The sequence below is a fragment of the Erpetoichthys calabaricus genome, chromosome 4, assembly GCF_900747795.2.
Source record: "Erpetoichthys calabaricus chromosome 4, fErpCal1.3, whole genome shotgun sequence".
Taxonomy (NCBI): domain Eukaryota; kingdom Metazoa; phylum Chordata; class Cladistia; order Polypteriformes; family Polypteridae; genus Erpetoichthys; species Erpetoichthys calabaricus.
In genome coordinates this window covers 85256469-85268867 of record NC_041397.2, presented here as the reverse complement: position 1 = coordinate 85268867, position 12399 = coordinate 85256469, and positions in this window count along the sequence as shown.

Genomic DNA, 12399 nt, shown 5'->3' with positions numbered 1-12399 from the left:
TCATAATTGAGAATCAAACAGCTGTTGTTGTTAGCATTCTAACAAAAATAATCATTACAATAATTAATTTAGTATATTTTATAGGCTTTACTCACTGTATCTAAGGAATAATTCTCCATTTAACTTTAGACAGCAGCATAAAGTATTAATTGGGCTTCTTTCCAGATCGTACTTGGGTAAGGAACTTAACAAAACAATTTTTTCTTATTATGCATGATTTTTTTTCTTCTTTTTTTGCAATGAATGTGTTCAGGATGTTCTTTGTTCAAAATGCATGCTCTCTGAGGATCAAGTTTCACACTTTTTGGCAGCATTGCCAAACTCTGTGTTTATGCTTAGCTGGCTACAGACTTACAATATAATCAATTGACCTTTTGTTTTAGTTTGTGACAAAGATACCGATAGCTTTTCCTAACTATACCAGTGTTTTCAATTGATAGCACTTCTACATACAGTAACTGGAGACATCATTGTGAACGGAAACTTACATAACAGAGATGTCGTCAGGCACCTGCTTCATTAGGTTGCACTTTTTGGAATTATCCACTCCTTTGACCCTATTTGAAAATATATTTTGCTTATTTGTTAGATCTTGGATCCATAATAATCTCTAATAAGCACCTATATTGTTTAGAGTAACTCATGATGGAATATTACTGTTTAATGAGAAATGTATTGTGCCAATCTACCTCACACTGCTAAAACATCATCTTATCTTCAAGTGGAGGATCATAAAGATTTTTGAGAGGAGACCACTGAGTACTTCTGAGTTGTTCGGGTAAGTCCAGGGAGTAGTCTTCTGCCCATCTGCTTAGGGGTCAACAGTGTTGTTGTTTCAAGAGAATGAGCAGCTGTCTTAGAGGCCTTTGAGATAAACGCTGAGAGGAGAGTAAACAAAAAATCAGCTGTCTGGAAAAGGATGGCTTGGTTGAGTGAAGGAGAGAGAAACAAAGAAAAAGTTGGAAGATGGTAAAGAGATTGTGCTTTTAAGGTCAGCATATAGACAAGCCTCAAGTAAGCAAGTGTTAAACCATTTAAGACATGTCCAGGGAAACTAGCGGGTTTACTTTTCTAATCTTCTAATTTGTTCTTTTTTATTCCTATTTATCTGTTACTTTGTTTTAAAATGTTACTGCATATATACACTGATTATTGGACAGTTTAAGATTGTTTTGTGAAATGTTAAAAATACTCTTTCTGTCCAGCCACCAATTTTTTTAGTGCAAAGAAGAATCATAGAGAGACCGACTGTTCAGCTTCTCCTAAGGGGAATCGAAAGTAGTATATATCTTCCTATCTATGTATGTTTTCTTACCAAATCAAAAATAAGAGGTCAAAAAGGTTTGAGGTGGCACATGCTACCTCATTTAGTGATGGAGTTTGAAGATCAAAGTTTAAGTGCAGCTTATGGCAACACTGATGTGTCTCACTTGTGCTGGTTTGTTAATGATGAAGACTTCATGGATTGGTGTTGGAAGACCAGAAGAAGGTTTAAATATAGAATGGGCTAGCTGCAGTGTAACTGTGTAACTGTCCTGATCTGAATTAAAAGTTGAGATATTCAGAAGAAACTGGATAATAAGAATGAAGGAGCAAACTGAAAGTTAGTAACTAACAAGTGTCATAAATACCAAAAATAAATAAACCCAATACACAAAGCTGAAAGTCATAAACGATGAAACTGCCACCATGAAAGTTTCTTTGTTGTTCTGAATCCAATCTCAGAATACCAGCAATTGCATGGCGCTCACCTTTAAACCATTGCTATAGAGCCATCACATGTCAAAACTTCCTGCTGTCATGTGGTAACAAAAGGAACAGGAACAATAAAAACCTTCTTCAAACTGGAGTCACAGGAAAACAAAATTGCAGCTTGTCAAGATGTAAAATAATTGTAGGTCCTTAAACCTAAAACACTCAAAATAATTACGGAAATTAATTTCCTGGACTTCCAAAACCCAAATGGGAAGAAATCAGCAAGAAAATACATAATGCAAAATAATAACATTAACTCGCAAATCTACCCCTCAAAATGTGGAACCGGAGTCAGGGCTTGTGATAACATGGAGGTTCTCCAGTTGGTTATTGTCCTATTGACTGAGGGTGCATTATAATACACACTTCTATATGTGTGTTTTGGGTTTTAATCACTAGGGATCAGTTCCTTTTGTCCATTATTAAATAAAAAGTAATTTTTAGTTAATGTCTAGGTTTCTTTAATAAGGTGACTGTAACAGTAGGGGTATCTCATTACTGAATGCAACTTTTAAGTAGGACCATATACACGTTTTCGTTCATCCCTCTTTGGATAAACCAACTTCATCATTTCTCTTAGCAATAATTAGTTATTCCCTAGTGTTATGTTTTAGCTAAGGTTTCTTCCCTGGCTTATGTTTATATTCCTTTACCATATCTTAAAATTTATTTTTTCAGTTTTAATAATTTATTATGATTATTTCTGTTAAATATTGTTCTTTTTTCATTTAGTCTTTATGCTTCATGTATTCCTACTTTTATTATTTTTTGAATTATGTACCATTTCTGTAGACATCTTTATATTCCCTGTGTTTTGGAGATGGAAACCATCTCTTTTTGCTTCCGTCTCAGGTTTATGATTTGGAATATTTACTGGGGTGTGTTTGTTTTCTGATTGCCTTTTTGGCAACTGTTTTGCCTTGTTTTTGTTTACTTTTATAAAGATTCTTTTGTCGCCCATCTCTTTATAAGTCAGGGGTTTATAATAATCCACACTCTTTAACAACATTTTGACTATATTTTGGGACTTTGCTTTCTCTCTCTTTTTTTTTTAAATTTTAAGCCAAAACTCATTTGGCCTAGTTTAGGCCAAAGCCAGCCATTTGAGTAGCCACTCAGGATGCTGCAAATTAACCTTTTCTGGGCAGGCCACTTTGGATTCTGGGCTGGTTTGTGATCATATTTTGGAGGTCTAACAACACTTTTGTATGCTGCACATATAACAAGTAGGCCATAGCAGTTGGATTGTTATTTTGGATTTGATTTCATTTTTTCTTCAGGTCTGAGGTAATCTCTTGTCCGTTGGTTTCTGGGTACCTTTTTCAGTGTGATCTCTCCATTTTTGACCCTTGCCTATTTTAGGCCACCTCTCAGTTTTCATTTACCATTTCTTGGTATCTCAGTGCTCATGATCATTCTCAAGCACTTCAGTGTGTCCTTAACAGAGTGGAAGTGAAGAACAGGTTAGCTACTGCATAACTTTTAAATCTGTCCATTGTGATCCTTGAAATTTGACCTTATAAGACCAAACATGTATACATGGCACTGTCTATGTATGAGCCAAAAGAATAGAATAAAGTCTGTCTGGGATGTCAGTCCACTTGCAGGACACAGTGTCCCTCATTTACTAACACCTCAATGATTTAGACTAAATGAACATTAATATTTCAGGCATGCATGTGGATGGAATTAGGAGCATCAAGGAAAAATCTTAGTGGACTCAGAGAGAGAGTATGAAAACTCAGTATAAACTGTGACTGAAACAAAAATCTAATTCAGGCCTCTAGCTTTCTTGGGTAGCTTTTCTAACTATTGTACCTCCCTGCTGCACATCCTCATTACAGTTGTTGTTTTCACTGAGTTACTAAATAGAATCCCACATTTCTTACTTTGTTTTTTACATTAACAACACTAATGAGCAATAATAAGGCTGAAATCTCTTTTTAATTTACCATAAAATCATTAAGCATGCACAATGTGATTGCCTGATTTATTAAAAAATATGCCCATTGTGTTTTCTGGTAAAAAGAAATCTTCAAAAAATGTTGTGTCAAGGATAAACACCCATTAGCATTGTAGTGTATTGCGAAAAAATTAGAGAATTTACTTGTAAATCAAATCATTAAAGCTTTCTTATATATGAAGTGCTACTGTGTCAGCATGGCTCCCCCATGACTCTCTTCGTGGATTTCAGACTGTAAATTAAATGAAATACCCAAGGATCCAATCAAGATAACAGAAATATGAGAACAGCAAGGGCCATTAACAAAGACATTAGAGATGATAGAGATGTCTAGTGAAAGGTCAACATTATTATTCAGTCACTCCTCTGATAATTATTAACCATCTGAATGATTTATCTGTATTTTAATAATAACACAGAATATTTTGGAAGCACTAAATGTGAATCACAAGAATGATAATAACGCTGTGAATTTTTAAGCTGCTTAATTTTTAGTCATTGAATAGCTTAGGCTGTTTTCTATAAAGCATATAACCAGATTTTATAATGGTCTAATTAAAAGCATATAAGAATAATACTTCTAGCCTTTTCTGTATAACCAAAAAAATATCATGCTGTTTTTTCACAGATGTGCAGTGACCAGATGGCCTTTAAATCCCCACTGATCACTTGAAGAAAGATGTTTCCTTAGTTTATTAGTGAATAGGATTTTTGGAAAGACCTTCTCAGATGGATAATGTTAATAATTATTAATATTTTTTTTTCTACATCCTTTGTTTTAGTCCTAAAAGTACCAACATCTTTTGATGTAACATTAAATTTAAATTAACGGTTACAGTTTAGAACAGCAGTGATGAAAGTGTTGTTTGAATTTACTATCCCATTACATGAAGTAAAATTGGTGTTAACTGGTGCCTGATAGATCAATGGCTCCTAGACGTATGAGTTATAAGGACAGAGTGAAGGAGTTTATCATCTTCAGCTGAAGCAAGCAAATGAAATAACACGATGCAAATATCTTAAAATATTAGTAGGGTGGATGCCAACTGCTACTATAAAATAGTTCATAAACAACATGGCGACACAAATGAAAACTGGATAAGGACACATTTCACCCAAACTTAAAGAACCACAGATGTGTGTTTTTAATTTACTAAGCAATGTGGTAGTAAAATGAGGATTGCTCTTTTTTAATTTAAATTGTGTGTGTGACTTTTATTTTGATCTGTTTCCAATCAAGGCTATGTAACACAAGTCAGTGAAGAAGTACAAAAAGTCCAGTACCATTGGCTCCCTTATGTTGTGATCCTTCCACTGATATAATGTAGCTCAAGAAATGGAACAGGCTTCTAAAAAAGGCCAGACCTGCACTTTACATTGGACTGACACCAAAAAAGAATAGGTCAGGTAGCCTAGAACCAAACTTAAAAAGCAGGCTTACAGCCTGTGCAGGCCCAAAAATGGGGCAAAGACTTTATAAAGTCTCAGCTGTCCAAAAGAGAAAGGAAAAACTGTGAAAAAAACTCTCTTTTTTAATGAATTCAAAAATATGCACAAAACACAAGACAGGAACAAAACCAGCAAAAAATAGGTTTTGATTCAAAGGGCAAAAAGTGATAAACAGTACCTTAAACAAATGTAGTGGTCAAAATGCAGTATATCCACACAAGAAATAGAAGCAAAAATCAAGAGCAGCATTTAAAACCAAGACACACTGCTGAAACTGTACTGACCACCACCATCCATCCATCCATTATCCAACCCGCTATATTCTAACTACAGGGTCACAGGGGTCTGCTGGAGCCAAAGCCAGCCAACACAGGGTGCAGGGCAGAAAACAAACCCCGGGCAGGGTGCCCACCCACCGCAGGACCACCACCAGTTTTCTTCTTTTACGGCTGTGGCAGTTATACAGGAGGCAGGGCAGAAAGCTAATAAAAAAACACGTAAAGACTGAAAATTAAATTCATACTACCTGTCAGACATGTGAGCGTGGGACATGCCCTCTGGCAATGAGTTTGAGTAAAAATATGGGAATGTAACACCCAAACTAATGTGGTTGCTTTAGAGTAGAGTAGAACTATGCTGAGAACCCGTCACTTCCAATCATAGTCACGATCGTCCCTCCTTTTCCACCTCCACTGGCTGAAATGCCACCTGACTCCAGGAATGTTTGTCATTATTGACCAGAGCTTGCAGAAGATGGAAGTCTGCCAGGAGAGCAATCTTAAAATTGTCATAAGTGACATTTCATTGCTATTTGCATTTCTGTTTTTGTGTGCAACAACCTAGACATTAAACAGGGAACACCGGCCTATAAAACTCTTCCTTTGTCTCCTTGTAGAAATTTTACACGCCATATACATAAAAATTATAATATTATAAATACATGGACAAATTCAAAAACTGAATTAATAACATAATATGAAAAATTTTATTTAAATAACAAAAAGGAATGAACCTGAGCTAGGGCAACATCCCAGGCTGTACTATACCAGTTTAAAAGTAGCTGCAGTAAACTAAAAAACAGCAAAGAAAGCAATTCAATATTAGGCATGGTTTGAGCACAAGGCATTACTGTGTCCAGAATGGGGCTAAGCAGCATCTTGATCTTCACCTGCTGCTAAGGAGGACCACCTGATATAGCTAAATTTGGAAAAAAAACACCAAAAATCTAATATGTGCTCCTTCCAGCTCATGGAAAAAAGCCAGCAGTAAAACGTCCCATTTCACAGAAGCACTGGAAAACTCCAATGTTAAGTTTCAGTCCCAGGCTCAATTATATATTCTCCTTATTTTCCTTATTGTTGTCTTCATAACTTTATTATGTGTTAGTAATTCTGTTTTCGTTATTGTTATTTCAGTGCTTTATATATTTAACATTGTGTTGTTTATTATTTTGCAATTCTGTCTTAGTTTCCTTCATTTTCTAGGAATGGGGCTGCTTGATTATGCATCTGGAGGACTGTACTTAGCAGTATAAATGGAGAAACATTGGATTGTTGTTTTTATGATATTATGCTTCTGATTTTGATTACATCATGCTATTCTGATTCTGGCTTTGTGATTCTTACTTTAGTGTACTATTTTTGTTATTGTTCATTGCTAATGCCTCATTAGTAGCAATAACTTTGTATCCTTCCAAAAATAACAAAGTATTAAAAAAAATGTATCCCCTTGATCAGAAGTTTAAAGGTTTCTCCTTTCTGGACATGTTGGAAACGTTGTACTTAGTTCCAACTTTGGGCCTATATAAGCCAGAAAAATGTAAAGTGTTGCTGTTTCAAATTAGGCACATTATAACCAACACTTTTTCCAGACAGTGGATGGTTTCTAGGCTTTCAGTTTTCTTAACATTTAACTTTATTTTGCTTTATTTCGTCAGATGATAATGATGCCAAAGGTTATCACAATGATCTGATGCCAATTGAGACAAACCAGGAAACAGTATCCCATTGTTTTATCGATTTGTTATGTAGTGAACAAAGTATGAACTTGCACGTATTACTGGATGTTGTTGTTAATGTAGGAGTTTCAAAGCTCTTAAGTCCCAAAAGTTTCAAAAGCACTTCCAATAATGCCTACTAGGAGCAGAAAACACTGTCAAAATCTGCAGCTAGATGCAAACAGGCCTTGAAGATTTTTTTTTTATTTAAGATTTATTCTTCACGTATTGCTATTCAATACAATGAAGCTCCATGGAGCCTAAGAAGCAAAGGCATTGACCAAAAACACTAAGGCAAACCAATGCACACAGAGTCACAACACAATGATCCAGAAACGTAGTAGAAAAATGCCCAAGAAGGTCCAAATCCCAATAAATACCAAAGCATAGAAAATGCACAAGAACTCATCAAAATTCTAAGAATGCATACAGAATGAACCGACAGGAACTATGGGAGACTCCTCAGGTTTACACAGCAGAAGGTTTCTGGCAGTGATTGGCAGATAGCCAAACAAGAGGACGACCCACAACACACTTGGAACATTACCAAAGCATAGAACACAATGTTCATAATATACAAAAGTAACATTTACCCAAAATAATAACCCAAAAGTGAACAAAAATAAATGAACCCCTGGCTGAAATATAATTAACATTAGCGTGAGAGGCACAGATACAGATATATTAGTTAGGTAAGTTATTGTTAACGAGTAAACCCCCGAACTCTAAAGAATCGCAAATCCAAGAATGGCAATCAGTTTCTGTTCCCTCCGATCTTTGGAGGGATGAAAAATGATGGAGCATGGGAGCATCCTGGGAAAGTTTTCCTTTAATTAAATAAATACAGTAATCCCTCCTCCATCGCGGGGGTTGCGTTCCAGAGCCACCCGCATAATAAGAAAATCCACGAAGTAGAAACCATATGTTTATATGGTTATTTTTATATTGTCATGCTTGGGTCACAGATTTGCGCAGAAACACAGGAGGTTGTAGAGAGACAGGAACGTTATTCAAACACTGCAAACAAACATTTGTCTCTTTTTCAAAAGTGAAACTGTGTTCCATGACAAGACAGAGATGACAGTTCCGTCTCACAATTAAAAGAATGCAAACATATCTTCCTCTTCAAAGGAGTGCGCGTCAGGAGCAGATACTGTAATGTCAGAGAGATAGAGAAAAGCAAACAAATCAATAGGGCTGTTTGGCTTTTAAGTATGCAAAGCACCGTGGCACAAAGCTGTTGAAGGCGGCAGCTCACACCCCCTCCGTCAGGAGCAGAGAGAGAGAGAGAGAGAGATAGAGAGAGAAAGAGTTTGTTTTTCAATCAAAAATCAATACGTGCCCTTCGAGCTTTTAAGTATACGAAGCACCGTGCAGCATGTCGCTTCAGGAAGCAGCTGCACAGAAGGTAGCAACGTGAAGATAATCTTTCAGCATTTTTAGACGAGCGTCCGTATCGTCTATGTGTGCGAACAGCCCCCCTGCTCAATCCCCCTACGTCAGGATCAGAGAAAGTCAGCGCAAGAGAGAGATAGAGAAAAGTAAGTTGGGTAGCTTCTCAGCCATCTGCCAATAGCGTCCCTTGTATGAAATCAACTGGGCAAACCAACTGAGGAAGCATGTACCAGAAATTAAAAGACCCATTGTCCGCAGAAATCCGCGAACCAGCAAAAAATCCGCGATATATATTTAAATATGCTTACATATAAAATCCGCAATGGAGTGAAGCCGCGAAGCGCGATATAGCGAGGGATCACTGTATATTTGTACTAAAATTAACCAATTTATTATAAGTAAAATTGAATTTAATTGTTATATTATTTAAGTCCAAAATGTCTTTGAGTTGCTGCACTTATAAGTAAAAAAAAATATCGGAGTGCAAAAATTTAAATGAAATAATTTGGAAACAAAAAATGTATAAAATGGTAAAATTCATAACAGTTAATCACAAATTTCTTTATAAACAACATTTTTGGTAAAGATGGTTTCCTGTCCTTGAATTAGCTCTCCCTGGTATGGAGTAGTTAAAACCTTCACTTTAACGTCACACAAACGGCGAACTCTTGAAAAGGCAACATAAAGTTTTCCATGTCCAAATACAGGCTCAGATAGGTAAATGCCTACTTTGTCCATGGTTTGTCATTGGGATTTGTTGATTGTCATGGCAAATGCAGCCTTAATGGAAAATTGGCATCATTTACGTTTAAAAGGTAATTCCAGGTCAGAACTTGTAAGGTGAATTCTGGGAATCAAAACAGTATTGCTAGTATGGGATCCCGTAAGCACTTGTGGGTCAATAACATTTTCTCTCATGCTGTTCACGACCAACCGTGTACCGTTGCATAAACCTTGTTTAGTATTAAGGTATCTTAATAGCATGACTATTGTCCCTACTTTAAGGTTAAGATTGTGTTGCGGTAATCCGGCCGGGTTAATAGTGTTTAAATATTCTAATTGGAAATTAAGATGCTCAGTTTTGTGTTCAGAATCAACACTGTCAGTACTTAGAAAGACGCGGCTTTCTCCAGGAAGCAATGCAATCACTTGGTTATTTATCTGGTCAATGTCAATATTGTTTGGACATAATATAGCCCGGTGCGTCAAAAGTGGTATCTGGTCTAATGATATTGCTTCACCAAAAACCTCTGTTACCGAGTCGTCGCAAATAAAGGCATGAGGGATTTGAATAATATCTGGGTGAAGTTCAGACAAGGTTTCCATTTCCTAGTTGCAACAACCAATTGGTATATTCTGGATTTGTACACTGCATGTTCTCTACCAAGCTTAGTTTCTCAAAGTAATGCCAATTTTCTGTGTATTTCAAACTGAACTGAACAATAGCTGAACACATGGCGTGCAAAACAACAGCCAAGCACTGTCGAAAATCTCCTCCTAATAAAAGTACTTTTGCTCCAAATGGAATATTATTATTCATTAACACTCTGAGAAGTTTATCAATGGTATTGAGTAAATGACTGGATTGCATTGTACATTCGTCTAAAATCAATAGTTTTGCCAGACGGATGTCATTTGCACTGTCACTTTTCATTTTCATAGTTGAAACAGATGTTTCCGTGATTGGAACTGGAAGCTTGAATAAAGAGTGACATGTCCGACCATTTATCAACAAATTAGCCGCTACCCAAGTAGCTGATTCGAAAAGGTGTGTGCGTTCGGGTTTGGGTGGCGGTTGTATTGCGCACGGCTTGCTTCTGGCCTCTGCAATCCTTGCACATATACAAACATTACTAAACGAAGGTTGTATATGCGGTGGTGTGAGCGTTCATGTTCGGGTGGAGGTTGTATTGTGACCTGAAGTTTAGTTTACAGGTTGTGTCGTGTTGTTTGGGCGCCACCTACTGACTCTGGGAAGCTGCTGGGTTTGACTCTGGGGCGCTAAGGCGCAGTGAGCGCATGCGCGTTCGGTGCTTTTGGCCTCTGGCATCCGTGCATATATACAACCTTTGTTTAGCAATATAGATATTAGAGAGGTTTGCACACATGAAGGAAAATAACCAAAGTTGTCCAGTATGGCTTATTTGAGCAGAGGTTGTTCTTTGACTGAGGTATGTAGTCATAATTTGACAAGTACAGCAGACCCCTGAGAAGTCGCGGTTCAGAGTTCGCGGCCTCAGTCGTTCATGGATTTTTCCTTACAACCTAACTAATAATTGTTAGCAGAAACAGCAAATATCCTCCACAATTTTTTATGGCTTTTTCTGTGGCAATACTATACTGTAGAGAGAGCACAAAGCAACCGCTAGAGGAAAAGGTGGCTTGTGATGGTGAAAGTAGTCAATCTGAGAGCATTATTCATTTCTCCTTGATGCTGACTGGCTGCTGCTCTGTGACGCATCTCCGGCAGATGCAGCCCAGCATTCCCATATCATAACAGTTTACCGCGTGTATCTCGAGTGTTTCGCTGAGTGTTCTCGTGTTTTTCATTTTGTTCTTCTTAAAGCCCTAAGATGCTGCCCAAATGCTCTGCACCTTCTAAGGCTTCTGGCAATGAACCTAAGCACCAGAAAAAGTTTAAGACTGTCCAGGAGAAGGTTGAACTACTGAATTTGCTCCCGGAACTAAAAAGTTATGCTGTGGTAGCCACCCAAGGAGCTGTAAATCCTTTGCTTTGCTGTGTAGTCATTATCTTCATTGCATACCTTCATCGTACTGCCCAGCCAGTTCATCATCATCTTCAATCAATATCATTCATTATTGGTGAGTACCCATACATTTTCTGTATTTTTATTAAATTTAATTATTACGTATTTATCCTGCTTATACCAAAGAAAATGACAGCGCATACCAAAGAAAACACGCTTGCATGAATTACAGTACATATAGAGGTAACATCGGTATTTTACATTTTAGCACTGCAGGAGACATAGCAGTACAGTACTGTACAGTATACGGGTTTACCTTTACATTCTTTTTTTAGGGTAATGTATTAAGCTGAGTTTGAAATTAAATTAAAGTGTTTAGGTGGCATATTTAGGGTTAAAACTATAAAAATAGGCATTATTTGACCACATCCAAAATTCACGGATTTTCACAATTCGAGGGTGCTCTAGGAACGTAACCCCTGCGAATTTCGGGGATCGTCTGTATACTACTTACATCTACAAATCAGCTTTACATTAAAGTAATTTGAAAAAGTAAGCACACCCTTACACCCTTAAATTGTATAGCATCAACATTTAGCTAATAATAAAGTAGTCCTCATTAAGTCCTAAAATTACAAGAGCATATTGCCTGCTAAGAATAATTTCTTTCTTGTGCTAAATTAAATATACAGTATGTGAAAACAAGTTCAGAAGAGGTAAGAGATAGCACCACAAAGTTATAACTATATAAACTTTATATAAAAATGAGTTCTACTTCATTTCTTTTACATTTGATACACATCTATGAACACAAGCTTTGGGATTTAGATTAGTTGCTTAGATTAGATTAGTTTTTTTACCACTGGGACATTGTGAATTATATAAAATGAACTTTTTTTTCTTTCCTCCTAATGAAAGTGAAATTAACACAGAAGACTTATCTTGATTAATGTGTTAGGTAAATGAAATATAAATTAATCTGCATGTAGATTAGTTTCATTGACCATAACACTCTGAGTGTCATGAGTCACAAACTCTTGAAGATGTCTGAGGGCCAGTATTCACTGACTAACCTGAAGACACCAGGATTACAGCAGAGGCAATAAATGAGATCATTCTCAAAATACCATTTA